The following is a 27,295-nucleotide window of genomic DNA, read 5'->3' on the forward strand; positions in this document are numbered from 1 at the left end:
TCAGGTACTAGAAATATCTGTTGAGCTTTCTACCAGTTATGGGTTTAATATTTCAAATTTTATTTAATTTTGTGTCCCCTTTAAGTTGTTCTAAGAACTGAATAAAAAACTCATGAACATCGAGGTATTTATAGATAAATGATGCAATATCTAGGATTGGCTTTAAATAAGTCAGCAAAAGAAAAAGGGGAGCATAGATGTAACAAGATTGGACAGGAGTTGATAAATGTTGAAGCTGAGCGTTGGATACGAGGTGGTTCATTGTAATCTTGGCTCTACTTCTATGTATGTTTGAAAATTTCCATAATAAAAGTTTTTAAAACTTAAGCATTATTCTGCATATAACCAGAGAATCTCTGGCAGCAGCTGAAACAGTATGTTTAACCTTCTGGAGTAAACCTTTCTTAGTTTCAGAGCTACAGACATCCTTCTTAATAAGCAAGAGTGCAAAAGCCTGGTAAAAGCACTGAATGGGATTTTCTTCCATGAAATATCTTGCTTAGGTAAATCATTAGTACATGACTACATGACTAAAATGAAAACAGAGACTGTAAAATAGCCTTCATAAAGCTGGCATTTCCAAAACCGGTCTTGAAGTCGTTGCTGTAGGTGAGCAGAAAGGGGTCCCTGGCTTATTCCACTCAGTGTGATCCTGGTTATACTTTTGTTTGGCTTTGTTTATAAACATGGAAAGTGGCTGGCTTAGAGTGAAACCCTTACCATGTTTGTGGAGGAGTCAGCAGAGGGGATCTGGCTAGAAATACCAGTTATACCTTGGTTAGAATTTTCAGAAAAGAGTTCCCCTGTTGTAGTCCTGCTACCAGAAAAGAATGAAGACCACTAAGGTCTGAAGTCTTTTCTTCAGTATGTTTCAGACCCTGCTGTTTCTCTCTGCTGCTCTTTCAATACTTTCCAGTGGGGGGAGGGGGTCTGTCTTACTACTAAGATTTGATGATACAACATTCTCCTCTGAATAGTCTTTGTCCATATCTGAAGCAGTTCTAATTTTTAATAACTCTAAGTGGTGTTGACTGTGACTTTCAAACAGTAGATTGTCCCAGGCATTTCTTTTGTAGCCTTTGGGGCTACTCTAATTAGATTACCAAGAATCTTTCAAAATAGAAGCTCATCTTTAGTCTCCAAACTTGCTGCTTTTTAAGGAACTTGTTTATTCACTTTTTGGTTTCTTTCTGTGATGTTTTAACTACCTAGAACAGTTCCAATGCTAAAATATACCATTGATAAGATTTCATAGATGTGTGAAGATTATTTTGATGAACCACATCTAGAAATAACTCCCTTTGATCTGCATCCTTATAAGATACTTTGTCAATAGTCGGGAGTCTGTTCTTATAGAGTTAACAGCAAGTGACTTTGATTTGCTCTGTCAGGCCACATAAATCAAAATTTTAATCTTATAACTTAGCTGAAATATCCTTGGAATGCCTCCAGTTTTGTAGTGAACCACCAGGCTAACTTACTCTGTTTTCCACAAATTCAAAAGTTCTTTTATTTTTTTTTTCCTTTTCTATGTTGTGAAACAAGCCTGGATGCTACAAATTCAGAGAGGATCATATATTTAGAGAAATTATCCTTTTTAAAAATTGCTTTTAGCCAAATAATAGCATACAACTTCACCAGAAGATTTTGATGCTAGGGGGAAAGGAGGACTAGAGAGTTGATTGTCTTTTACAGCCTGAATTAGAAAGGAACACAGGATTTATTCTGGGATTTTTACCTTTGCTTCCTTCACCTCCACTAGCAGGAAGAGTTTGGGAAACTACCTCTAACTTTTGTTTTTGCTCTTTTATGATTTATTAAGTTATTATTTACCTACAATACAATTCACTAATTTTAAACACATAATTTGATGACTTTTGGTAATTGTATGCAAATATGTAACTACCATGATGATTAGGCTATAGAACTTTTCCTTCACCCGAAGAAGTTTCCAGGTGTCTTTTTTAACTTCTACATCCAATTCTGCTACATCCTCCCACACCCCCACCCCAGGTAACTATTGACTTGTTTCCTGTCACAAAATTTAGCCCTCTATAGGATTTCATATAAATGGAATCATATTCTTTTGTGTTTGACTTCTTTCACTTTGTATTGATTTTGAGATTCATCAATGTTGTTTCTACTACTGACATTTCAATTTTATTTTGTTACTGAGTAGTATTCCATGGTATGAATATACCACAATTTGTTTATCTATTCACTAGTTGAGGTTCATTTGGGTAACTTCCACTTTTTGGCTATTGTGAATAATGCTGCTATGAACATTCATATTCAGGTTGTTGTGTGGACATAGTTTTCATTTGCCTTGGTAAACACCAAGGAATGGAATTGCTTGGAGTTAGTATGCTTAACATTATAAGGTGTGCCATACTATTTTCCATAGTGATTGTAGAATTTTCCATTTCCAGCAGTAACACATGAAAGTTCCAGCTTCTCCACATCTTTGCCAAAGGTTGGTATTTTCAGTCTTTAATTTTAGGCATTCTAGTAAGTGGGTAAATATAATATATCTCATTGGGGTTTTAATTTGCATTTTCAGATGACTAGCGATGTTGGACATCTTTCCATGTGCTCATCAGTTACTAATATATTTTCTTTTTTGAAGTGCCTGTTTAAATCTTTTGCCTATTTTTAACTAGATTAAAAAAGAAACTAGGTTGTTTGTCCTGGGGAATTTCTCTCAATCTTACCAATTTATTTTTATTATCATTGAGGTAGAATACATTTCCATGTATTTATTGTCATTTGGGTTTCCCTTCTTGTACTGCACATTTATGCCATTTGAACATGGGCATAAATGGAGATTCATCCTTTCCTCATAGATCTGTAGTAATTTAGTATGTATATGGATAGAAAATCTTTGTCTTATATTTGTAAATGTTTTCCTAGTTTGTTTTTAACCTTTTATGATGATATTTTGACAAATCTTTTAACAATTTAATAAAAACATTTTGAATGTACTCAATTAATTATAATCTCTTCTTAAAAAATATTTGGTAGTAAGTAATTAACTGATCTTCATCTTAGTCCATTTCCCCCCATTTTGGGGGCCCTTATTTTTTTTATGTGTCTCACATTATCTTCACTTCTTCTGCTGTGTATACTGTGTGCTCTCTCTACACTGTCCATCTCCATGTTCACTACTAATTTGCTGTGTTTTCTATTTTATTACTGAATATTCCTCATAGTCTGGGCACTTGCATTCAAGTACTCTCTGTTATCTCCATACTTAGGGTCCTTATTTTTGTAATCTGATTCTACACGGCAGAAATCTTATGATTTGGATGGGAAATGACTGTTTTTTAGGCAGTACCACCAGGAAAACAGTTTTGCCCTTCATCTAGGTCCTCTCTATCATGATTGCATTGTCATTTCTATAAAACATCCACTTGCCATTTCAAAAATTGTTATATATCAGTCAGTTGCCTGTTGCTGCCGCCCTGGAAATGAGCTTTCCATACGAACCATTTCTGAGCACTAAGTGTGCCACACACAAATGTCTTCCTTTCCCACCCTAAACTATTATCTCTCTCCACCCTGCTCTTCTAACATTCACTCCTGGTATTAAAGAAAACCCTTAGAGAATGCTCTCCATTTTATAATAATGATTTTAGATTTGTTTAATGACTACCTTGGTTCATAATCATCCATATTTATTACTACAGCAAGTAAGCCAACAATGAAACAGTAGTGATAGTTTATGGCAGAAAATATTTGAAATATTGATGAATAATAAGCAAATTATAGTCATCCAGGGAAGTGCCATAGTGTTACACCAGCTTTTTACATTAGATGTCGAGCAAGACCTTTGCCTTTTGTAATATTCTTGCCAAAAGATCATGAAGTTTTGGGGAATTATAGCCTCATTAGACCTTCAAGATTTATTTTTTAATAATAAGTAGACCACCTTAAAGTTAGTTTATGTGGAAAAAATTCCTTTTAAAACACAGACCAATAATGGTCAATAAGATCCTTTTTGATAAAACAATAACTGGGATGAAATTAGAGTCAGATTATTTATAAAGGAATCATGTTTGGCTCATTTCTCTAATGGTTAAAGGACATTTGGATCATTTGGACTCATACTGTAACTTTTCTTCTTTATTAAATTGGAATTATCCATGATTCATGGAGGTAGACATTATCAAGAATACTTTCTTTATCAAAAACAAAGATGTACTTGTAACTATCAAGCACAAGTAGGGACAAATTTTTGGTTTGTTTTGGTGAAGATCTAGTTAAGATAATTTAAAAAAAACAGTCCATGTGTAAATAGGACTAAAACTTGATAAAGCAGAAGAGTCTCAAGAACCTTTTTAGCTTTAGTTGAATTGAAGCCCAACAACATAGTAGTTTGGGTTGAGTGACTGCAGTTTTTGAATTTCTGCCAGTTGCGTGGCCAAATTGACTTTTCCTGTCTCCTTCAGATACCCTACTTGCTGTCTCTTGGCTGCTTGGGGCCCATTTGAAAGCTTCAAATGTTCAAATAAGGACACCATGCCTCTGGCCTCTTTACCCAAGCAAAATTTACCTGATCTTCTGCTTCTGGTTTCCTTAGAGACTCCATTAGAGTTTTTGACTAAATGGCAGTGGGTAGGAGTGGATTAATCAGATAAATTAGTCCCTGCTACAGTGTTAATGAGCTGGTGGGCTGTCCCATTCAAAGAAGATAATGAATGCCTTGACCAAATTAAAATGTACTCAGGGGCTTCCCTGGTGGCGCAGTGGTTGAGAGTCCGCCTGCCGATGCAGGGGACACGGGTTCGTGCCCTGGTCCGGGAAGATCCCACATGCCGCGGAGCGGCTGGGCCCATGAGCCATGGCCGCTGAGCCTGCGCGTCCGGAGCCTGTGCTCCGCAACGGGAGAGGCCACAGCAGTGAGAGGCACGCGTACCACAAAAAAAAAAAGTACTCAGATTCATGAAAAGTGTTTCTTGTAATGGTGGAAATTTAAGGCAATGTGGTAGTCTGGTAATGGTATACATTGCTTCCTCAATCATACTACGTAGCCTCTGTTATAAGACTGGCTCTTTTCAACTACTTGGTGTCTTTCATTGCTAGTCCTGTCTTTTAGCCCATGAATCCAGCATAATCTTTAATCTTAGCAGGGGAATTTATGGTCTGCTGTACACACAGGAAGCAGTTCCTATTTGTTCTTACTACTGCAAAAAAGTACTTTTATAAGTCTGTATGGATCTAGAGAGGGTCTTAAAGACATGGAAGGGTGGAATCTTGACTGGGTTTGAATATTAATAGCCAACCAAGACACATGTTTTCTAGAAATACTTGAATATTATGCAAAAATATTCTGTTTCTCCTTTTGAGGAAATATAAAACTTTTGTAAAAACCTTACTTTACATTTACATGGTGCTTGACAGCATAAAGTGCTTTCATAAGCATTATTTAATTTGAACTTCAAAACAGACCCATGAGTTAGACTTGACAGAAACTCTCACTCCCATGTAACAGATAAAAACACTAAAGTGATTTGTTCAAGTTCACCCATCCCTTTAGTGGCAGAACCTATGTCCTCTGTCCATTCGGTGTAATTCAACTTGTAAGTGCCAAGCAGATGCAAGATCTGACAGGTAAGGCGTTCCTCAAGGGAGGATACTTGATTTCATTTCCTCTCCCTCTCCTACTCCCAAAGGAAGACAGTTCTTGGTAAGAATCCTGACAGAGTTTTTGCCATCATATCTATTAGATGAAAGTGAAAAAAAAAAAAAAAACAACCTGTGACCTGGATATTTTTCTTTTTGATACTATGTATACTGAGATTTGGGAACATAAAAATTATTGCCTGGCCTTGGTCTTTCTTATCCTGGTGTCGATTCTGCATTAGTCTGAGACCTTCACCCAGTTACCTGGAAGTGAAGAATTACTGTATGAGGTGTTCCTTTATTACACAAATATTTGTTGAAAATCTTCTGTTAGGAAGAAAACAAAGCAAGGTAATGGGGCAGAGAATGGTGGGGGTGGGGATAGGACCTGGGAGTATTTTATATAGGATGGTTTGAGACAACCTCTTGGAAGAGATTATATTTGACCTGAGCTCTGAATGATGCAAAAGTGGGGAGAGAATTACAGGTAGATGGTGCAGTAAGCACAAAGGCTCTGAGGCAGAGATCAGTTTGATGTCTTCATGAAACAGAAGAGCAATGTGACTGGGGTATAGTGGGCAAGGGGGAGAATGAAACGATATGAAGTTTGAAAAAAGGCAGTGGACAGATCACAAAGGGATGTGTTTCAAGTGCAATAAGTCATCACATGATTTTAAAGAAGGGATGATTTAGGAGGAAAGTTATATGGAAACCGCTTGCCCTCAGCAACCCTTTGTCTTTCAGTGAAAACACCCTTCCAAATAAATCTTCGTGGAGTTAGTTAGGTTGTAGAATGTGGTACCCCCAGAAACTTGGCCTATTTGATCCTAGGAACCTACTTCTCCACCACCATCCATATTGGTGAACCTAGTGTAGTTTTCCCTGTGAATGGAACATTTCTCTCTGTAGCCTTCTGGAATGTCGAAGTTCACTCTGGTGAAATTTTTTAATCTTAAGATTATTTCCTGAAAGCACAGTGAATCCATAAAATTGGAAGAAGGGAGGGTATACTCAGTGAGGGGTAGGAAAGGTAGGTTAGAAGCTACTTTATTCTTTGGTTCTAGAATTTTAAATGTCAGTGATGCCATATAATTTTGGAGAACACCATAAACATATCTTTGTGAAAGAATTCTATGAACATATGTTTTTTTCTAGGCTATTGGAACAACTGCCTGCATAATGTAATATCAACTCCAAACCATATCGCTCAAAGAGTTTCCATTAAACCTGTACCTTAACTTTAACTTTAAATTCCAGTAGTTCAGAAGTTCTTTTGCCAAAAGGATGAAAGTGTCTAAATATCCCTTAAAAAGGACAAAATGTTTCTTTGACTATCTTGAGATGAAAAGGTAACCTTCTCTACCATAAAGGCAACATTTCTCCTTTCACTTTCTTTAAAGACTTGCTTTGTAATACATGAAACCTTTTTTTCCCCCTAGAACCTAATACCTAAGATGTACTGAGATTTCAAACACACCCACACAAAAGCACACGCACACACACATACTTCTTTCCAATGTGCTTTCAAAGTGCTTTCTTTTGATTCAGGTCATTAGCAATGGCCATGGAAAAAGTCTCTGATAGCTAGAGGGAAATGCAGTAATTTAGAAGAAAAGTTTCCTTTTGGGTTTAACTCTACAGTTTGGTCTAATTTTATTTGACATTTTGGTCCATCATAGTATAAGAGTCTTTTGTTTTTCTTTTCATAGAGTGAAAGAACAGTTTATTTCTTTTAGGCTGCTGCCCTGTTATTTGCTGGTCAAAAGGAAAAAAAGTTTTCTTTTTAATCTTTATTTTTTCTTAGCCTCTGAGTGGAAGGCGTACCAAGATTGGGGAATTGGTAGCAGTAGGAGATTAAGAAATGTCTTTAATTCATAAGCAGCTGTGGAATTACAGTTGTTCAGCCCTCATGATGAGCTAGAGTTATGCTTTTCTCACTTCTTATGTGGGTAAGGAAATCACTCACTGAGTTTCCAGTTTCTACTTCAAGGATATTTTCGTTCCGGGAGATGGGATATATTGGCAAAGAGGGAGGAAGAGAAGGCATACCACTTATGGAATCAATAACCCTAGCTTCTAACAGGCTGGAGAAAAACATCTTTGTAGTCAGACCATAGCTATCTATGAAATTAGGAAAAGTGATCAAACATTTCCTGAGTGCTGCTGAATTCTGAGGATGGTACTAGGCATTTTATATATACTATATCATTCTCAGAATGTTTTTGTGAATTAGATATTTCTATCTTCCATTAACTGAGACTTAACTAATTTGCTATTTGATCATCATACTGCTCTGTGGGTTTCAGACCTTGGATTTTGACATGAGTCTGCTCATGCTATTTTCTACTGCATTATGTTTTCTTTTTTAGGGATGGTCAAGAATGCAGCAACCAACATCTCTGTGTATTCCCTCATTTCTAGTCACAAATGTCTACATTTGGTGCTGTATATCTCCCTGAGTGTATCATGCATGACATGTCTTTGAGAACCTTAGTGATGTATCTTTTCTGATGGGTTAACAAGGGTAGGAAGTTTAGGTCACCCTTGTGCATGTTCATATAAACCATCCCTGATCACACATAAAAGTAATAATAGTAGCTAATATTAATTGAACGCTTAGCATGCACCAGGCACTCTATTAAGAATTTTTGAAATATTATTTAATGCTCACAACCCCAGGAATGAGACATATAATATTGTCATTAGCATTTCAAGAAATGGAGATACAAATAGATTAAGTGGCTTGTTCAAAGTCACAAAGCTGTTAAGTAGCAGAGTCAGAGTTTGAAGTTGGATAGGCTGATTCCATAAACTATGCCTTTATTCATGTGCTATACTACTTGTTATATACATGAGGGAGCATGGGAGGAAGCGAGATCAAAGTATAATAGAATATATCAGGCCTCAGTGATTTTCATATGTTGTCTGAGAAGCATACTAATGCTTTTGACTGAATTAGCCAACTATGCTTTCCAATTCAGTGTTATTATTTACAAACTATGCAGAGTAAAGTGCTGTAATCAAATATTCCAAATCTCACATCACCAACATATCTGCTGAGCCCCTACTATATTATTGATATAAGCCAGAATTTAGATAGAGTTAAAGAAGAGCCAGCTCAGTCACCACCCTAACAAACTTGCCTGGACTCTGCTTTTAGTGCCAGTATGATAAACCTATACCTGCTGATGTTCCAATGAGCATTCTTTTAAAAATCCATACTAACGGTGTACTGAAAAGAAAGGAATTATTCTAGCATTCTTGAGATAGCACATGATTTATTGAATCTAAAAAGAAAAAACATGGTTGGCAGTGGGTGTGTTATCCATAGTCTCATTATATTTTCCAGTGAAGCCTATTGAATTTAGGTGACATATAAGTAGGATATGAATGGTATAACATTCCATTAGGAAGAAGAGAATAAAGTCAACCAAATCACGGCATGGTGAGCTCAGGGAATTGTCTCATATGTCACCTAAACATCACATTTATAGCTTAACCAGCAATCACTGATGGCACAGATTCCATTCTTGACTACCATCCATATACAATCAAAAGCTGCCATATACCATTGGAACATTTTTAAATTTCAGAGTTAACAATGATACAGTAGAGATAGAAAACAGCATTTGTCAGGTAGTTATCTAGTGATATAGTGGCAGTGTAGTGTAATAGTCAAGTATGAAGACTCTGGAGCCAGGTTGTCCAGATTTGAATTATGATTCTCTGGCTGTGTGACTTTGGTAAGCTAGTTACCTCTCTATGCATCAATTTCCTCATTTTTAAACTACTACTTACCTCATGAGGTTGTTGTAAAGATTACATTAATTCATCTAAGACATTGAAAACAATGCTTGGCATGTGTCAGTAATAAGCATTGTAATTATTATTTTATTTTAATTTAGTAAAATACAGTCTCTCTAAGATTCATCTAAGAAACAAAATGATTGAGCTGCCGAACTGTGTAACATTTCTTTTTTCATTTTGAGGGGCTTTGTGGGTTTATGAGCTGTGTTTCTTAATTCTTCATATAACACAGAGATGCTCAGAAGCAGTGAAATACTTTTATAGCACTTTGTTTTCATTATCATCACTCTGATGTCGACAACTTTTAAAGTTTTGTATTTTCGTGCTTGTCACAATAAGTTGAATTTTGCAGTTATTTGGTATCCTTTTAGAAGACTGTGGTGTTGATTTCCTTTTTAAATTTTACTCTGCCTTTGGAAATAAAAGGGCCTGAATGCATAATATATTTTGGTTATGTTTAGCTGGACACACTGCTTCAATGGCTTCATGAATACTAACATTCATATTCAAAAGGGTTTTTTTCTCCTTGAGTAAGGAAAGTATGACTTTGTTGCAATTAACTGCAATTGGGGATCATTTCATGTTTATCTCCGAGATGAAACCTTTTAATGTTGAGATCAGAAGGGCTGGTGAATTTGGTATGAGGGAATAATATCAATGAAACCGGCAAAGAATGGCCACATGAAGAGTCAGAAAATTATAATTTGGTAAAGAGGGAACATGTTGCTACTGAGAAACATTCTGGTCAATTAAAAGCATACTAGCCCCTGATTATTTCTCTAATACCTTTTGATTAACTGCTGTACAAAAATGAATTTTATTATTTTCAGCCCAGAGGAACACATTAGCACTGCAGTTAATGTCTGATTATGCATGTCTGGTTTACTAGCCCTGAGAGGCTGTAATCCAACCTGTGGGCTAGCTGTTCCTTGTCCGGCAAACTGAAAGCACTAGAAGCAACCCACCTAACCCTGAGTATTTTGGCTTGGCTGAGTGAATGGATTTTAAGTTTCTACTTCACACACATGATCAAACCCTAATCAACATTCTAGGAACACTGCTATATTTAACACTCAGCCCGATTTCCCTTGGTTTTGGAGAAGCTGATTATACAATCTATACCTTTTAACTTTTCCTCCTATCAAATTAATATGTTTTGAAATGTATCTATTTTGCTTAGGTACATAACCACTTAGATTCATTACTAATCAGTTGCCTCCTTGGTAGTGGAGCCATGCCTACAAGTCATCTATGTGCTTTGTTGCAATCAGTTTCTTTACTGAGCAGTAGTAAATAAGAAATATGTTCTCAACAGTGATTTGCAGGATGAGCTTCAGCTGGTAAAACGTATTTAGGGAGGCTTGTTTCCATTGCTAATATTAGCAGTGGATATATTAGGCAGGTTAAAATCCAGATGCCATTAGAAGAGCAGAGATAGTTTGACGTTATAAACCATCTACTCTTCTACCATTGCTCTAGTAGTTGTAATGATAGTTGAAATTTACAGCTATTTCTAGTTCACAGAATGTCTTGACTTTTCTTTTTTTAACAGCTTTGTTGAGATATAATTCACACGCTATACAATTTAACCTTTTAAAGTTTACAGTTCAATGGTTTTTAATTATATTCACAGAGTTGTGCATCTGTTGCCACTACTTCCGGAATATTTACATCACCCCCAAAACAAAGCCTGTACCTCCCAATCTCCCCTCTCACCATTCCTTGACAAATGCTAATTTACTTTTTGTCTCTGTGTATTTGCCTATTCTGGACATTTTATATTAATAGAATCATACAATATGTGGCCTTTTGTGATTGGCTTCTTTCACCTCACATAATGTTTTCAGGGTTCATTCATATTACAACATGTATCAATACTTTATTCCATTTTATTATCGAACAGTATTCCATTGTTTGGATATACCACAGTTTATCCGTTCATTATTTGATGGACATTTGGGTTGTTTTCACTTTTTGGCTATTATGAATAATGCTGCAATGAATATCTGTGTACACATTTTTGTGTAAACCTATGTTTTCACTTTCCTTGGGTATATATCTAGGACTGGAATTGCTGGGTTATATGATAACTATGTTTAAACTTTACTGGAACTGACAGTTTTCCAAATGTTTTCATTTTTCTAATATGATCATTAAAACAACTTGCTTAAGCATGTGTCAATTAGTTATTATCTTCATTTTTAAAAACATGGTACCTAAAGTTTGGAGCCATTAGGTTACTTTCTCAAGTTAGGAGAGCTAAGGAACTGTAAATCAAGACCATCCATGGTTTACTGACCATCCATTGTAAACTTTAAGATAAATACCTATATTCTATCTAGAATTTCTTATTTTCCTTAACTAAATTTGTATCTGTTACTATCTAGAATAATGAGTACAGAGCTTAGGGTTCTAAGGTCGGTTTTGCCATTAACAAGTTACTTGGAAATTTCTCCTCTGATAGTATCCAAAATCTCTGCTCTCTTGACTTGATGAGGTTCCTAAAAGGAATAGATCTGGGTTTAGATACTAGATCCACTGTTTACTAGACACTTTGGGTACACCTGTTTTCTTGTCTCAACTCTACAAATAACTAGCTGTATGATTTTTCCTAAACTCAAACTCTCTGAGGCTCAGAACCCAGTCTTTCAAAGGTTCCTGTGAGGATTTAATGAAATAAAGCATGTAACATGTCTAGCATAGTGCTCGACACAAAAAGTAGAAAAGTTCGGGCTTCCCTGGTGGAGCAGTGGTTGAGAGTCCGCCTGCCAATGCAGGGGACATGGGTTCGTGCCCTGGTCCGGGAAGATCCCACATGCCGCGGAGCGGCTAGGCCCGTGAGCCATGGCCACTGAGCCTGCACGTCCGGAGCCTGTGCTCTGCAACGGGAGAGGCCACGACAGTGAGAGGCCCGCGTACCGCAAAAAAAAAAAAAAAAAAAAGAAAAAAGAAAAGTTCAAACTCTATATAATGCTCAGGAATATATATATATATATATATATATCTTCACACTTCTCATTTCATCCCCTCCTCCAAATGTGGAGACTGTCTACCATGTCAACACCACACCAAACAGTTTTGGAAATGAAACAAATATTGGAACTTGTAGATTTGACAATTAACAATTCAGAATGTCTTCGTTGAAGATGAAATGTTATCCTCTGTAAAAAAGACAAGCCAGCTGGACTACTTATTTGCCAACTTAACATTTATCTCTGTTCTGTAGCAAGTACTTTACCATCCCTCGGCTACATACTTAGGTCTCCACAATTTGCAGCTTAGAACTAACAACTAAATCAAACCACTTCAGCATTTAGAAAGGTCTACTCTAAAAAAACAGTTTATTTCCTTTGAACAACTAGCAGCTGAGCTAGTTGCACATAGTGATTTTAGTTCAAGTGATTAAATTAGAGTCTCCCTTAGGGACACAAGCTGAGACAATATATCAAGTGTTTATAAAACATATGAGATTATTTAGCTTATTTTCTACCACATTTTCTAGCACTTACTACATTAGGGATGTGTTGATAATGATTCTAGAACAAGTCAAAAGCAAAGAAAAAATTCTATTAATTTATTATTTGATTCCACCTAAATCTCCATCTTATTTATTGCAGTGACTTTTTAGTGCTTTTGGGTATATGGATATCCACCTAGAGACATAATTACTTGTGTTTACAAAAAACTTGAGAACAATTAAAATACAAAGTTATTATAGTAAATACAAATAATCTGAATAAGAGCAAGTACAATTTACAGAATGCTTACATTTTCCAGTAAGTATTCCTACTGATATAGATATGTATATATATATTTATAGCAATGTATGCATATTTTGAAATAAAGTATTTTCTGGTTATACTTTGTATATAATTTGGAAGTTCTGTTACATTACTGCAAAGGCTTCACAGTGGAATCATGAAATATTCAGAATTTGAGACCAAATTTAGACATATTCACTTTTAAAAAATGAGGTTGTTTGCCTATCTTTATTCTTTAGCTTATTTGCTCATCTCTGAATACCAAAAGTGGAGGCATTTAAATACTTTCACCTTCTATCAGAAATAAACTATTATACCAACTCAAAAAGCAGCTCCTTATTTCCCAAATGGGTAAAATGTTTTATGAAGAAAGGTTATCAAAATGCTTTGTGACAATTCTTTGGTTCTACTGGGTTTATCAGTTTGAAACTAAAATGTGTCATGGAGAGTGTGCTTCTTTTCTCCTTATTCTGATAGGTGTAAAATTTATCAACATAAGACTGCCTGAGGCAGTGGTGATATAGCACCTGCTAGTCACTACATTTTAGTGTAAATCACATTTTTGTCTCCATAACCCAGTGGCCTTGATCACACACACCTTCAAATGTGGGAAGAATCAAACTCCACAGTTCTCATTAGAGCAAATGTTACTTTGTACTAATCCTCAACAAAAGTAGCTTTGAAAATGTCCTTACTCTATAAGAATCTGGCCCCTTTTTAGTTCTTGTTTCAACTATTCAGAATGAAAATCATATCATTTATCTTAACATATCTTCAGCTCTATGAAATTCAATAATTATTCTATGTGTAATATATCATCAGGAATGTTGAAATCTCATTTCAGAATATTTATTACATTAGAATCTAATGCATAAATGAATTAAGTTACAGTTATAATTTAGGCCAATTTTTCAATCTCTCTTAACACTATTAAGTAGAAAAAATATTTTTATACTACTAAATGGCAGAGAAAACCCAATATTTAGAATGAAATCAAATCAATGAAAGAGAATCAGTGCCAAATGAGGGCCATTTTAATATTTTCTGATTCTAATTGCACACATCTTCACTTTTACTTTCCGTCTGTTTTCCCCAATGTGCTCCCACAGCTTTTACATAACAAACCTGTTACACTTCAGATTTTCTCATTAAATGTGTGACTTGAATCTCTGACTTAGGCAATAGTCCCTGAAGTAAATTACCTAGAGAATTTTTCAGATTAAATATTGGTTTGAGGGCTATCTACCATATACATGTATAATTTCCTTCCTGAGGACTCAAGTACTAATTCGTTTAAACAATTATTAGTTAGTTCTTTGCCTGCTCAGTAAGAAACTGAATTTCATTCCAAATATGCATTAGATTTTTGTTTGTCAATTGTTTTCTTACTTCTAATAAATATTCAATAACTTTTACTTTTTCTTAATGCTTATATGACTCTATTTTTAATCTCAAAGGAACACATTCTCAAATATATCCAATGAATTGCCATTTCTGTTTTGCTTCACCCCCTGAACAAATGAAATGTAATTTCCTCAGATGTCATATGAACTCATGTGTCCTGCTGATATTAATATACAGAGTAATTATGTGCCTGTCCTTGAAGACAAACCATTTATTTCTTAAACAACTAATGCAGATACATTATAATGCAGATTTCAATTATACAGGCAATATAGATAATATGTAATACAGATACAGGGTCAAGAAATGACTTCCAAGATTAGATTTAACATCTTTTATTCTTAATAGATTTAAAATGAGTTGATTTGTGATCATAAATGTTCCTCTTAAAGAAAAAGTTGACCTTGATTTAATGTACAAATAATACTAAAATGCTAATGGGTAGTGTGTTGTAACAAAAAAAAAGTGAGACTAAGGAGATCTGGGTGAGTTTAGGCAAATCATTTTATGTTTCTAGATTTTTGTTCCCTAATCTGAAACATCAAAGAGGATGATTAGGTGATTAATTTCTATGGTACTTATACACATGATATTTTAAGCAAAATAATAAAAGTAAAATATGGATATCAGATAGCAAAGCAATTGACTATCTTCATTATTAGAATTATGACTTTAGTAGCTTGGAATGATCAAATTTAATTTTATGAAGTAGTTAAAGGAAATTAGATATTTTTGTTACTGAAGTTTAAATAAAATTTGCCATAGTTTTTAAATATAGTGATTCTCATTTATTTTCAGTAATTTCTCTAGGATAGAGTTTTTTAACTTTTGTTACAAAAAAAATGGTCTCCATACACTTTGTTCTTAAAGGAGATACTATGCTCTCATAAACCTACTTATTTTTTTTACTATTTCTCCTTTTTATACATTTCACAAACCTTTTAATTTGAAAAAAATCCAAACCTGTTGAAAAGTTGAAAGAATAGAATAATGAGTACCCATATAATATGTCTCACCTAGATTCACCAATTGTTAACATTTTGCCATATTTGGTTTCTCCTTTTCTTTCTTTAAATAGAGACAGACAGACACATACACACACACACACACACACACACACATACACACACACACACACACACACATTTGGAACCCTTTCAAAATAAATTGCTGGGGTTTTTCAAGATGGTGGAGGAATAGGAGGATGTGGAGTCCATCTCTCTCCACAAATGCATCAAGAATACAGCTACAGATGGAACAGCTCTCACAGAGCACCAGCTGAACACTAGCAGAAGACCTTGGACACTGGAAATGACTGGAAAGTTCCCTGCATAACCGAGTAGGACAAAAGAAAGAGGAAGGGAAAAAGAAGAGAAGAGGAAGCGAGATGGGATCTGTGCCCCTGTGTGGGGAGCTGAGGAAGAGAAGAGGTTCCTGCATCCAGGGAAGCTCCCTCACTGAAGGGGAAATCAGTTGGGACAGAAGGGTAACATCTGAGGCTGTTGGAGGAGGGTGAAACAGCCGGTCTTGGCAGATAAGACAGAGTGAGACCTAAACAAATGGTCTGTGCCACACCCTTGTGTGTCCCAGACTGGGATGTGTGTCCATCGGTGTGCACAGGGGCTGGGAGCTGGAATGTGGGTATTGGAGAGCAAACCCGGGGCAAAGACTGCCATTGGCTGCAAGCAGACAGCCTGAAGTGTTGGGAGGGAGGTAATCCACAACCAGGAATACTTATGCAGGAGGCCCGGGCTGCCACAGAAGCAAGGCAATGCTGTTGATGTGCAAGAGGTGGAGGCACCATTGAAGCTTCTCTCTCCCCACTCACTGGCCCCTGCCACCCCAGGTGCTAGGAAAGGGCCCCACCAAGGCTGGCACACATGTGCCTGCTGCTGGGTGCCAGGAACAACCCCTACTGGGGCTGACCTTCTTGTGCCTGTTGCCAGGCACTGTGAAAGGCCACCACCAGGGCCGTGCTAAGAAAGGCTCCTGCTAGGGCTGCATCTCTCACCTGTGGCTGCCAGCTTCCCTGCACACCTTTTCACCAGCGGGACCGGATCTTTCGTGGCTGCCGACCCCCACTAAGCACCTGTCACTGCCGGGGCTCCTGGGACCCTTGCAGCTGTGCCACCTCTGCGCCCTGTCCTCACTGAGGCAGACCTGAGTGCTCCAGGACAGCCTCAGGAGCAGACCCCTGTGGGTGGCCCACATGCAGAGGTGGGGCTAGAACCACAGCTGAGCCCCAGGGGCAGGGCAACTAAAGAAGAGGAACAAAAATCTTTCATGCAGCTGCACAAGCTGCAGATTAAATCCCTGTTATCAGCTTGGTAAACCTTGTGTATATGGAATATCTGAATGGACAACAAGTGTTCCCATAACTGAGACTGGTCTGTAGGGGAAAGTACACACAAGAGTTGGTCCAGGTCACAGTCTGACCTGCCCCCACAGTGCCCACAGCAGTTCCAGAGACCTACCTAGAGGTATTGGAGGGCCTCTTGGGGAGGCAGAGGTTGGCCATGACTCACAGTGGGGGCAAGAACACTGACAGAGGAGGCCCCAGAAAAATATTCTTATTACTATTTTTTTTATGTTTTGCTTTCTGTTGTTTCATTATATTTAAAAATAAAATTATTTATTTAAAAATTTTTTAAAAAATAATACATTTTTAAAATTTTTCTATTTTTACTTTTCATTGTTTTGTGTTTTCTCCTTGTTTTGCTGTGTTTTTTAATTTTTTTGATTTTTCTGTGCCTGTTTTATGTTTTCTTTGCTTTTCTTTAGTTTGCATTCTGCATTTGTTATGCTGTTTGCTTTTGTTAGTTTTGTTTTTAATTGTTTGGTTTCATTTTTGGGTTCATTTATTTGTCTGGTTGTTCTCTTGTTTTTTGTTATCTTTGTTTTTGTTTCTTTTTTCGTATGTGTGTGTTTCTTAGTTTTTGTTTGTTTGGTTTTGCTTTTACCATTTGTCTTGGGTTTTATTTGTCTGTTTATTTCTTTTTTTTAAACTGTTGCTGTTACTGTTTCTTTGTTTTTGTCATTGCTATTTGTCTTGAGTTCTGTTAGTCTCTTTGTTTTCTTCCCTCCTCTTTTTTTCTTTTTTTCTCCACACCATGTGGCTTGTGGAATCTTAGTTCCCCAGCCGGGGGTCAGGCCTGAGCCTCTGGGGTGGGAGTGTCGAGTCCAGGATGTTGGATTGCCAGAGAACTCTTGGCTCCAGGGAATATTAATTGGCGAGAGCTCTCCAGGAAGTCTCCATCTCGATTCCAAGACCCGGCCCCTCAACTGCCTACAGTCTCCAGTGCTGGACACCTCACTCCAAACAACAAGCAAGACAGGAACACAACCCCACCCATTAGCAGAAAGGCTGCCTAAGGTAATACTAAGCTTACAGACACCCCAAAAAACACTATCTGAAGTGGCCCTGCCCATCAGAAAGACAAGATCCATCTCCACCCACCAGAGCACAGGCACCAGTCCCTTCTACCAGGAAGCCTACACAAGCCACTGGACCAACCTCACCCACTGGGGGAAGACACCTGAAGCAAGAAGAACAATGACCCTGCAGGCTGTGGAAAGGAGACCTCAAACACAGTAAGTTAGACAAGATGAGAAGAAAGAGAATTATATTGCAGACAAAGGAGCAAAGTAAAAACCCACAAGAACAAATAGATGAAGAAGAAATAGGCCAATCTATCTGAAAAAGTGTTCAGAGTAATGATAGTAAAGATGATCCAGGACATCAGAAAAAGAATGGAGGCAAGGATCGAGAAGATGCAAGAAATGTCTAACAAAGACCTACAAGAATTAAAGAACAAACAAACAGAGATGGACAATACAAAAACTGAAATGAAAAATACACTAGAAGGAATCAATGGCAGAAAAATTGAGGCAGAAAAACAGATACGTGAGCTGGAAGATAAATTGATGGAAATAACTGCCACAGAGCAGAATAAAGAAAAAAGAATGAAAGAAATGAGGACAGTCTCAGAGACCACTTAAATGCACTAATATTTGAATTATAAGAGTCCCAGAAGAAGAAGAGAAAGAGAAAGGGTCTGAGAAAATATTTGAAGAGCTTATATTTGAAAACTTCCCTAACATGGGAAAGGAAATAGCCACCTAAGTCCAGGAAGCACAGAGAGTCCCACACAGGATAAACCCAAGGAGAAACACACTGAGACACATATTAATCAAACTAAAAAAAAATAAACACAAAGACAAAATATTAAAAGCAGCAAGTGAAAAGCAATAAAAAATATTCAAGAGAATCCCCAAAAGGTTATCAGCTGACTTTTCAGCAGAAACTCTGCAGGCCAGAAGGGAGTGACAGAATATATTTAAAGTGATGAAAGGGAAAAACCTACAACCAAGGTTACGCTATCTGGCAAGGATATCATTCAGATTCAATGGAGAAATCAAAAGATTTACAGATAAGCAAAAGTTAGAGAATTCAGCACCACCAAACCAGCTTTACAACACATGCTAAAGGAACTTTTCTAGGTGAGAAACACAAGAGAAGAAAAAAGACTTACAAAAACAAACACAAAGCAATTAAGAAAATGGTAATAGGAACATACATATCGATAATTACCTTAAATGTAAATGGATTAAATGCTCCAACCAAAAGACACAGACTGGCTGAATGGATACAGAAACAAGACCCATATATATGCTGTCTACAAGAGACCCACTTCAGACCTAGGGACACACACAGACTGAAAATTAGGGGATAGAAAAAAAATATTCCATGCAAATGGAAATCAAAAGAAAGCTGTAGTAGAAATACTCATATCAGACAAAATATATTTTAAAATAAGTACTCTTACAAGAGACAAGGAAGGACACTACATAATGATCAAGGGATCAATCCAAGAAGATACAACAATTATAAATATTTATGCACCCAACACAGGAGCACTTCAATACATAAGGCATGTGCAAGCAGCCATAAAGGGGGCAATCAACAGTAACACAGTAGTAGTGGGGGTCTTTAAGATCCCACTTACACCAATGGACAGATCATCCAGACAGAAACTTAATAAGGAAACACAAGCCTTAAATGACATATTAGACAAGATAAACTTAATTGATATGTATAGGACATTCTATCCAAAAGCAGCAGAATACACTTTCTTCTCAAGTGCACACAGAACATACTTGAGGATGGATCATATCTTGGGTCACAAATCAAGCTTCAGTACATTTAAGAAAATTGAAATCATATCAAGCATATTTTCTAATCAACATGCTATGAGATTAGAAATCAACTACAGGGAAAAAAACATAAAAACCACAAACACATGGAGGCTATACAATACGTTACTAAATAACCAAGAGATCATTGAAGAAATCAAAGAGAAAATCAAAAAATACCTAGAAACAAATGACAACAAAAACACAATGACCCAAAACCTATGGGATGCAGCAAAAGCAGTTCTAAGAGGGAAGTTTATAGCAATACAATCCTACCTCAAGAAACATGAAAACTTTCAAATAAACAACCTAACCTTACACCTAAAGAAACTAGAGAAAGAAGAAGAAAACAAAACCCAAAGTTAGTAGAAGGAAAGAAATCATAAAGATCAGAACAGAAATAAATGAAATAGAGATGAAGAAAACAATAGCAAAGATCAATAAAACTAAAAGCTGGTTCTTTGAGAAGATAAACAAAATTGTTAAACCTTTAGTCAGGCTCATCAAGAAAATAAAGGAGAGGACTCAAATCAATAAAATTAGAAATGAAAAAGGAGAAGTTACAACTGACACTGCAGAAATACAAAGAACGTAAGAGACTACTACAAGCAACTCTATGCCAATAAAATGGACAACCTGGAAGAAATTGACAAATTCTTAGAAAAGTACAACCTTCCAAGATGGAACCAGGAAGAAATAGAAAATATAAACAGACCAATCACAAGTAATGAAATCGAAACTGTGATTAAAATTCTTCCAACAAACGAAAGTCCAGGACCAGATGGCTTCACAGGTGAATTCTATCAAACATTTAGAGAAGAGCTAACATCCATCCTTCTCAAACTCTTCCAAATAATTACAGAGGCAGGAACACTCCCAAACTCATTCTGTGAGGCCAGCATCACCCTGATACCAAAATCAGACAAAGCTATCACAAAAAAAGAAATTACAGGCCAACATCACTGATGAACATAGACACAAAAATCATTAACAAAATACTAGCAGACCGAATCCAACAACACATTAAAAGCATCATACACTGTGATCAAGTGGGATTTATTCCAGGGATGCAAGTATTCTTCAATATATGCAAATTAATCAATGTCATGCACCATATTAACAAACTGAAGAACAAAAAGCATATGATAATTTCAATAGATGCAGAAAAAGCTTTTGAAAAACTCAACACATATTTATGATAAAAAACACTCCAGAAAGTGGCCATAGAGGGAACCTAGCTCAACATAATAAAAGCCATATATGACAAACCCACAGAAGACATCATTCGCAATGGTGAGAAACTGAAAGTATTTCTTCTAAGATCAGAAACAAGACAACGGTGTCCACTCTTGCCACTATTATTCAGCATAGTCTTGGAAGTTCTAGCCACAGCAATCAGGGAAGAATAAGAAACAAAAGAAATCCGAATTGGAAAAGAAGAAGTAAAACTGTCACTGTTTGCAGATGACATGACCCTATATATAGAGAATCCTAAAGATGCCACCAGAAAACTACTAGAGCTAATCAATGAATTTAGTAAAGTTGCAGGATACAAAATTTATACGCAGAAATCTTCCATCACTATACACTAACAATGAAAGATCAGAAAGAGAAATTAACAACACAATCCCATTTACCACTGCAACAAAAGGAGTAAAATACCTAGGAATAAACCTACCTAAGGAGGCAAAAGACCTGTATGCAGAAAAACTGTAAGATGCTGATGAAAGAAATCAAAGATAACACAAACAGATAGAGAGATATACCATGTTCTTGGATTGGAAGAATCAATATTGTGAAAATGACCATACTACCTAAAGCAATCCACAGATTCAATGCAATCCCTATCAAACTACCAATGGCATTTTTCACAGAATTGTAATAAAAATTTTTACAGTTTGTATGGAAACACAGAAGACCCCGAATAGCCAAAGCAATCTTGAGAACAAAAAACGGAGCTGGAGGAATCAGGCTTCCTAACTTCAGACTATACAACAAAGCTACAGCCATCAAATCAGTATGGTATTGGCACAAAAACAGACATATGGATCAACGGAACAGAATAGAGAGCCCAGAGATAAACCCATGCACCTATGGTCACCTAATCTATGACAAAGTAGGCAAGAATATACAATGGATAAAGACAGCCTCTTCAATAAGTGGTACTGGGAAAACTGGACAGCTACATGTAAAAGAATGAAATTAGAATACTCCATAACACCATACACAAAAATAAACTCAAAATAGATTAAAGACCTTAATGTAAGGCCAGACACCGTAAAACTTTTAGAGGAAAATATAGGCAGAACCCTCTTTGACTTAAATTGTGGCAAGATCCTTTCTGACCCACCTCCTAGAGCAATGGGAATAAAAACAAAAATAAACACATGGGACCTAATGAGACTTAAAAGCTTTTGCACAGCAAAAGTAACCATAAACAAGACGAAAAGACAACTCTCAGAATGGGAGAGAATATTTGCAAATGATACAACTGACAAAGGATTAATCTCCAAAATACACAAACAGCTCATCCAACTGAATATCAAAAAAACAAACCACCCAATAAAAAATTGAGCAGAAGACTTAAATAGACATTTCTCCAAAGAAGACATACAGATGGCCAACAAACTCATGAAAAGATGCTCAATATCACTACTTATTAGAGATATGCAAATCAAAACTGCAATGAGGTATCACCTCACACCCATCAGAATAGCCCTCATTAAAAAATCTATAAACAATAAATGCTGGAGAGGGTGTGGAGGAAAGGGAACCCTCTTGCACTGTTGGTGGGAATGTAAATGGATACAGTCACTATGGAGAACTGTATGGAGTTTCCTTAAAAAACTAAAAATAGAACTACAGTATGACCCAGCAATCCCACTACTGGGCCTATACCCTGAGAAAACCATAATTCAGAAAGATACATGCACCCCAATATTCATTGTAGCACTATTTACAATAGCCTGGACATGGGAGCAACCTAAATGTCCATCAACAGAGGAATGGATTAAGAAGATGTTGTGCATATATACAATAGAGTATTAGTCAGCCATATAAAGGAACAAAATTGGGTTATTTGTAGAGATGTGGATGGACCTATAGACTGTCATACAGAGTGAAGTAAGAAAGAGAAAAACAAATATTATATACTAATGCATATATGTGGAATCTAAAAAAATTGTATAGATGATCTTATTTGCAAGACAGAAATAAAGACACAGACATAGAGAACAGACGTATGGATACCAAGGGGGAAGGGGGGCGGTCAGGTCAGATGAATTGGGAGACTGGGATTGACATATATACAATATTGATTCTATGTCTAAAATAGGTAACTATTGAAAACTTACTGTATAGCTCAGGGAACTCAGTGCTGTGTGGTGACCTAAATGGGACAGAAATTCCAAAAAGAGGGGATATATGTATATGTATAGCTGATTGAGTTTGCTATACAGTAGAAAGTAACACAACATTGTAAAGCAACTATACTCCAATAAAATTTAATTTAAAAGAAACAAAGTAAGTTGCTGATATCATGAAACTTTACCCCTAGTACTTCAGCAGCATGTGTCCCCAAAGAACATGAAGTTTGTCCTGCATAACCACAAAATTATTACAACAACCAATAAATTTAAATGTGTAAAAAACATTATCTACCATATTTGAATATCCCTAATTATTCTAATAATGGGCTTTATCGTTATTGCTTTTTTTTTTTTTTTTTTTTTTTTTTTTTTTTTTTTTGCGGTACGCGGGGCTCTCACTGCTGTGGTCCCTCCCGCTGTGGAGCACAGGCTCCGGACGCCAGCGGCCATGGCTCACGAGCCCAGCCGCTCCTGCGGCATGTGGGATCTTCCCGCACCGGGGCACGAACCCGGGTCCCCTGCATCAGCAGGCGGACTCTCAACCACTGCGCCACCAGGGAAGCCCTATCGTTATTGCTTTTGACTGATTCAATATTCAACCACAACATTAACATTTTAAGGAGTTCAGACCAGTTACTTTGTAAAAAATATACAAACTAGATTTTTCTGATTGTTTCTTCATTATTAAATTCAGATTAAACAGTTTTGGTAAGATTACTACATAGGTGATATTGTATATTTTCATAACATCAGAAAGTAAATAATGACAGCATGGACCCACTATCGATGATGTTGAATTTGACTGATCACTTAGATAATGTCTGCCTGAAAAGGTACTTTTCTCCTCTGTAAAGGTACATTTCCCTTATGAATTAATAATTAGTATTCTATTGTGTGCGTGTGTGTGCACGCATGTGTGTGTGTATCCTACATCTTCTTTTTCCCTTCTTCCATTGGTGGGCACTTAGGTTCTTTTTATATCATGGCTATTGTAAATCATGCTGTGGTGAGCATAGGGGTGCATACATCATTCTGAATAAGTGTTTTCATTTACTTTGGATAAATGTCCATACGTGGAATAGCTGGATCATATGGTAGGTCTATTCTTAATTTTTGAGGAATCTCCAGAATATAAAAAAACAAAAAAACAAGCAAAATAAATGAACAAACCAAAGCAAACAAGAAGAAACACATAGATAGAGAACAGAGTAGTGGTTACCAGAGGGGAAGAGGCTGGGAGGAGGAGAGCTAAATGGGTAAAGGTGATCAACTGTATGGTAATGAAAGGAAACTCAATTTCTGGTGGTGAGCATACTGTAGTGTATATAGAAGTAGAAATATAATGTACACATGAAACTTATGTAATGTTGTAAACCAATGCTACCTCAATTAAAAAAAGAAAAGAAAATTGATAATAACAACCACACAGACATAAAATAAATCAATAAGTAAACTGTAGGGTGATACTTTGAGACCACGTGAATATCTTGGTCTCCAGCACCTTTTCACTCAATGGCTTTAGCATGCTTAAAGGATCATTAGCATGATCCCTGCCTGAATTAGTCATTACGTTACAGTGGCAAAGTGGTTATAATCTAATTATATTTTTCCTTTAATATTTATTAGCTAGCATTTTTCTTTAAAGAAAGTTTTCTTTTAATAACTTTCTTATTAAAGAAATTTACAAAGATAAACAAAATAAAATAATACAATGAACTCCCATGTATTCATCACACAACCTCAACAGTTATTAATGTTTTGACAGTGTTGCTTCATTTACTTTTTTATGTTGGCATGCTTGTGTTGCTGGAGTATTTTAAAGAAAATTCCAGACATGATGTCATTTCATGCCTACTTTATAAAAAAAAATAGCCACAATTTAACTAAACTCTATTTTCTCTTTTTCTACTAGATTAGAAGTAACCAATTTAGAATATACAGAGAATTGTTGGAGGCAAGCAACATGAGAGCAGTGAGTTTTAACAGCTCATAGTGAAATAGTATAATGAAAAAGTATATGCAGAATATGGTTGTGTGCTATAGTAGAATACAATATTGAATATTATGATAACCCTGAGTTAGCTAAAAGAAAGTTGTGTATAATGTTTAATAACTTTTATATAAGAATGCAAGGACATGCATAATTATTTTGTAATGTTATATAGACAGATGCCTATAGAAATACTTACTAAAAGATTTTTAAATGAATACAGGGTTTTGTACTTGAATGGATTATCTTCAGTACCTAGAAAATTTACCCATAAGGCCAGATATGAATCTGACAGTATTATGTGTTAAAAAGTAATAAATATAACATAGTTTCATTTTAGGCCCTGTTACCTAAGTGGAAATAAAATTTTTAAACAGGGCTATAAAATACATATGAATCACAAAAAAATATTTATTTAGTCTTATATGCTTCCCAGGTATCAGCAGTCAGAGTAGACTAGATGGATTTAGGGATGACTGAATCTGTAGGTAGATCTGAATCATTTTGTTGTGTGAATCCCAGAAGCTAATTGTAAAAACACCTAGGTATTAGGACAGGACATGCCAGACCTCAACTGAATGGAAGAGCCTTAAATGGCAGTTAAGTTCAGTCAGACCAAGTGTATGTTTTTTTTCCCCCGACTTTACATAGAGTGCTTTAGGATTCACCTCTCAAAATTATATGTCTAGTAACATTAATTAAGATGAGCAAAAACTCATCATCTTATACTTTGCAACTAGGTGTAAGTTCTTCCACTGAGACTCTTCTGGACTGATGTCCATTTCCAGAAATGAAGACATACTTACTTTTTGAAGTGCTACACTTGACTTCAAAACTCTTTTTTATAATCAACACAGCAATGTTGGAACCTGGCTCCTTTTTAGAATAGAAACCACAGGAAAATGCAAAGGTGTCCAATGATTTGGTATATGGAATATTAGACAAAAATCAAAGATCAAGAGGGGCTGAGGAAACTCCATAGTTTATTTCCTAATGAAAAAAGGTTTATGAAAATTTTGGCCAAAGCCTTTAATTTTTTTTCCTTTTTACAAATATGTTAGTTTAAGGAATTTCCACCCATTGGCAGCATAATTAGAAGCAAAAGGTGATTTTACTTGTCCCATGTCATCACAACAATTTAATCGTGAATTGGAGCAATTGTGGGAAAGTGGGAGGAGTCAATTAATAGTAGGTTACTGTGAGTATGGAAACCAATTTGTTCTTGAGAATGGAAGAGGTGTGACAGGAATTTGTAATAAGAGAGGGGCATTTCAATATTTATAATTTTGAAAGTGGAGTAGTATTTAATCATGAGGAGAGCAATTACATAGTGGCATTATTGGGCGACTGATCATAATAGATGAGATCGTGGAAGTTGAGGAGCCAAGGTGTCATCTTTATACCTGTTGAAATCTGTGACTGCACAGCTAAGAGAAGGATAGATTGGTGTGAAGATTATGAGATGTTGAGGTCATTGAAGATGATGGAAGAGCATCCTAGAGTCTGATAGATGAATGTAATATGAAATAGGGAAGTGATGTAAAAATATGCCTAAAATTTCAAAATGGAAGACATTTTAAAGTGAAGATTGCAGAACAGTGGTGGGGAAATAGTGAAGAACGAGGATTATGGCAACCTGTATTTGTCAGGAGCAGTAACCTCTGTTGTAGGTGGTTATAGAGCATGTAAGTTTGGGCAAATGTGTTTTTCCTGGTTAAGGAATGCAAAATTGAACTATCTCCCTGATGACATCTTTATTACCTTTAATATACATAGACATGTTTTGCCTGTGTTCCATGCTGTCCTTTTAAAATTAATGTTTCATTTACTTAGATTTATATGCTATAGGGGAGAAATGCAACAAGCACTTAAGATAAATGGGCAAAAATCTTTGGACACATTGAAATATGTTGCACATTTTGCCCAGGTTTTAACATAGTTTTCCTAATGATAAATGTAATCTGCAGGGTCAGTGTGGAAAATTTGTTAAGCATAAGTAAAGTACATAGAAATAAAAGGAAAAAAAAGCATGTCCCACTCCTCAGAGATATAAGTTTCTTAAAAAATATTTCCTTTTGGTCTTTTTTCTTTATTTTGAAAGAAATATATTCTAAACATATAGGAAAATATAGAGAATAATATTACAGTTA

At 36.1% G+C, this 27,295-nt stretch overlaps 1 pseudogene; it reads right to left on the bottom strand.

The window, feature by feature from the left end:
• On the bottom strand, positions 1-24,722 carry LOC116747128 (annotated as a pseudogene).
• Positions 24,723-27,295: the final 2,573 nt, after the last annotated feature.

The sequence above is a fragment of the Phocoena sinus genome, chromosome X, assembly GCF_008692025.1.
Source record: "Phocoena sinus isolate mPhoSin1 chromosome X, mPhoSin1.pri, whole genome shotgun sequence".
NCBI lineage: Eukaryota > Metazoa > Chordata > Mammalia > Artiodactyla > Phocoenidae > Phocoena > Phocoena sinus.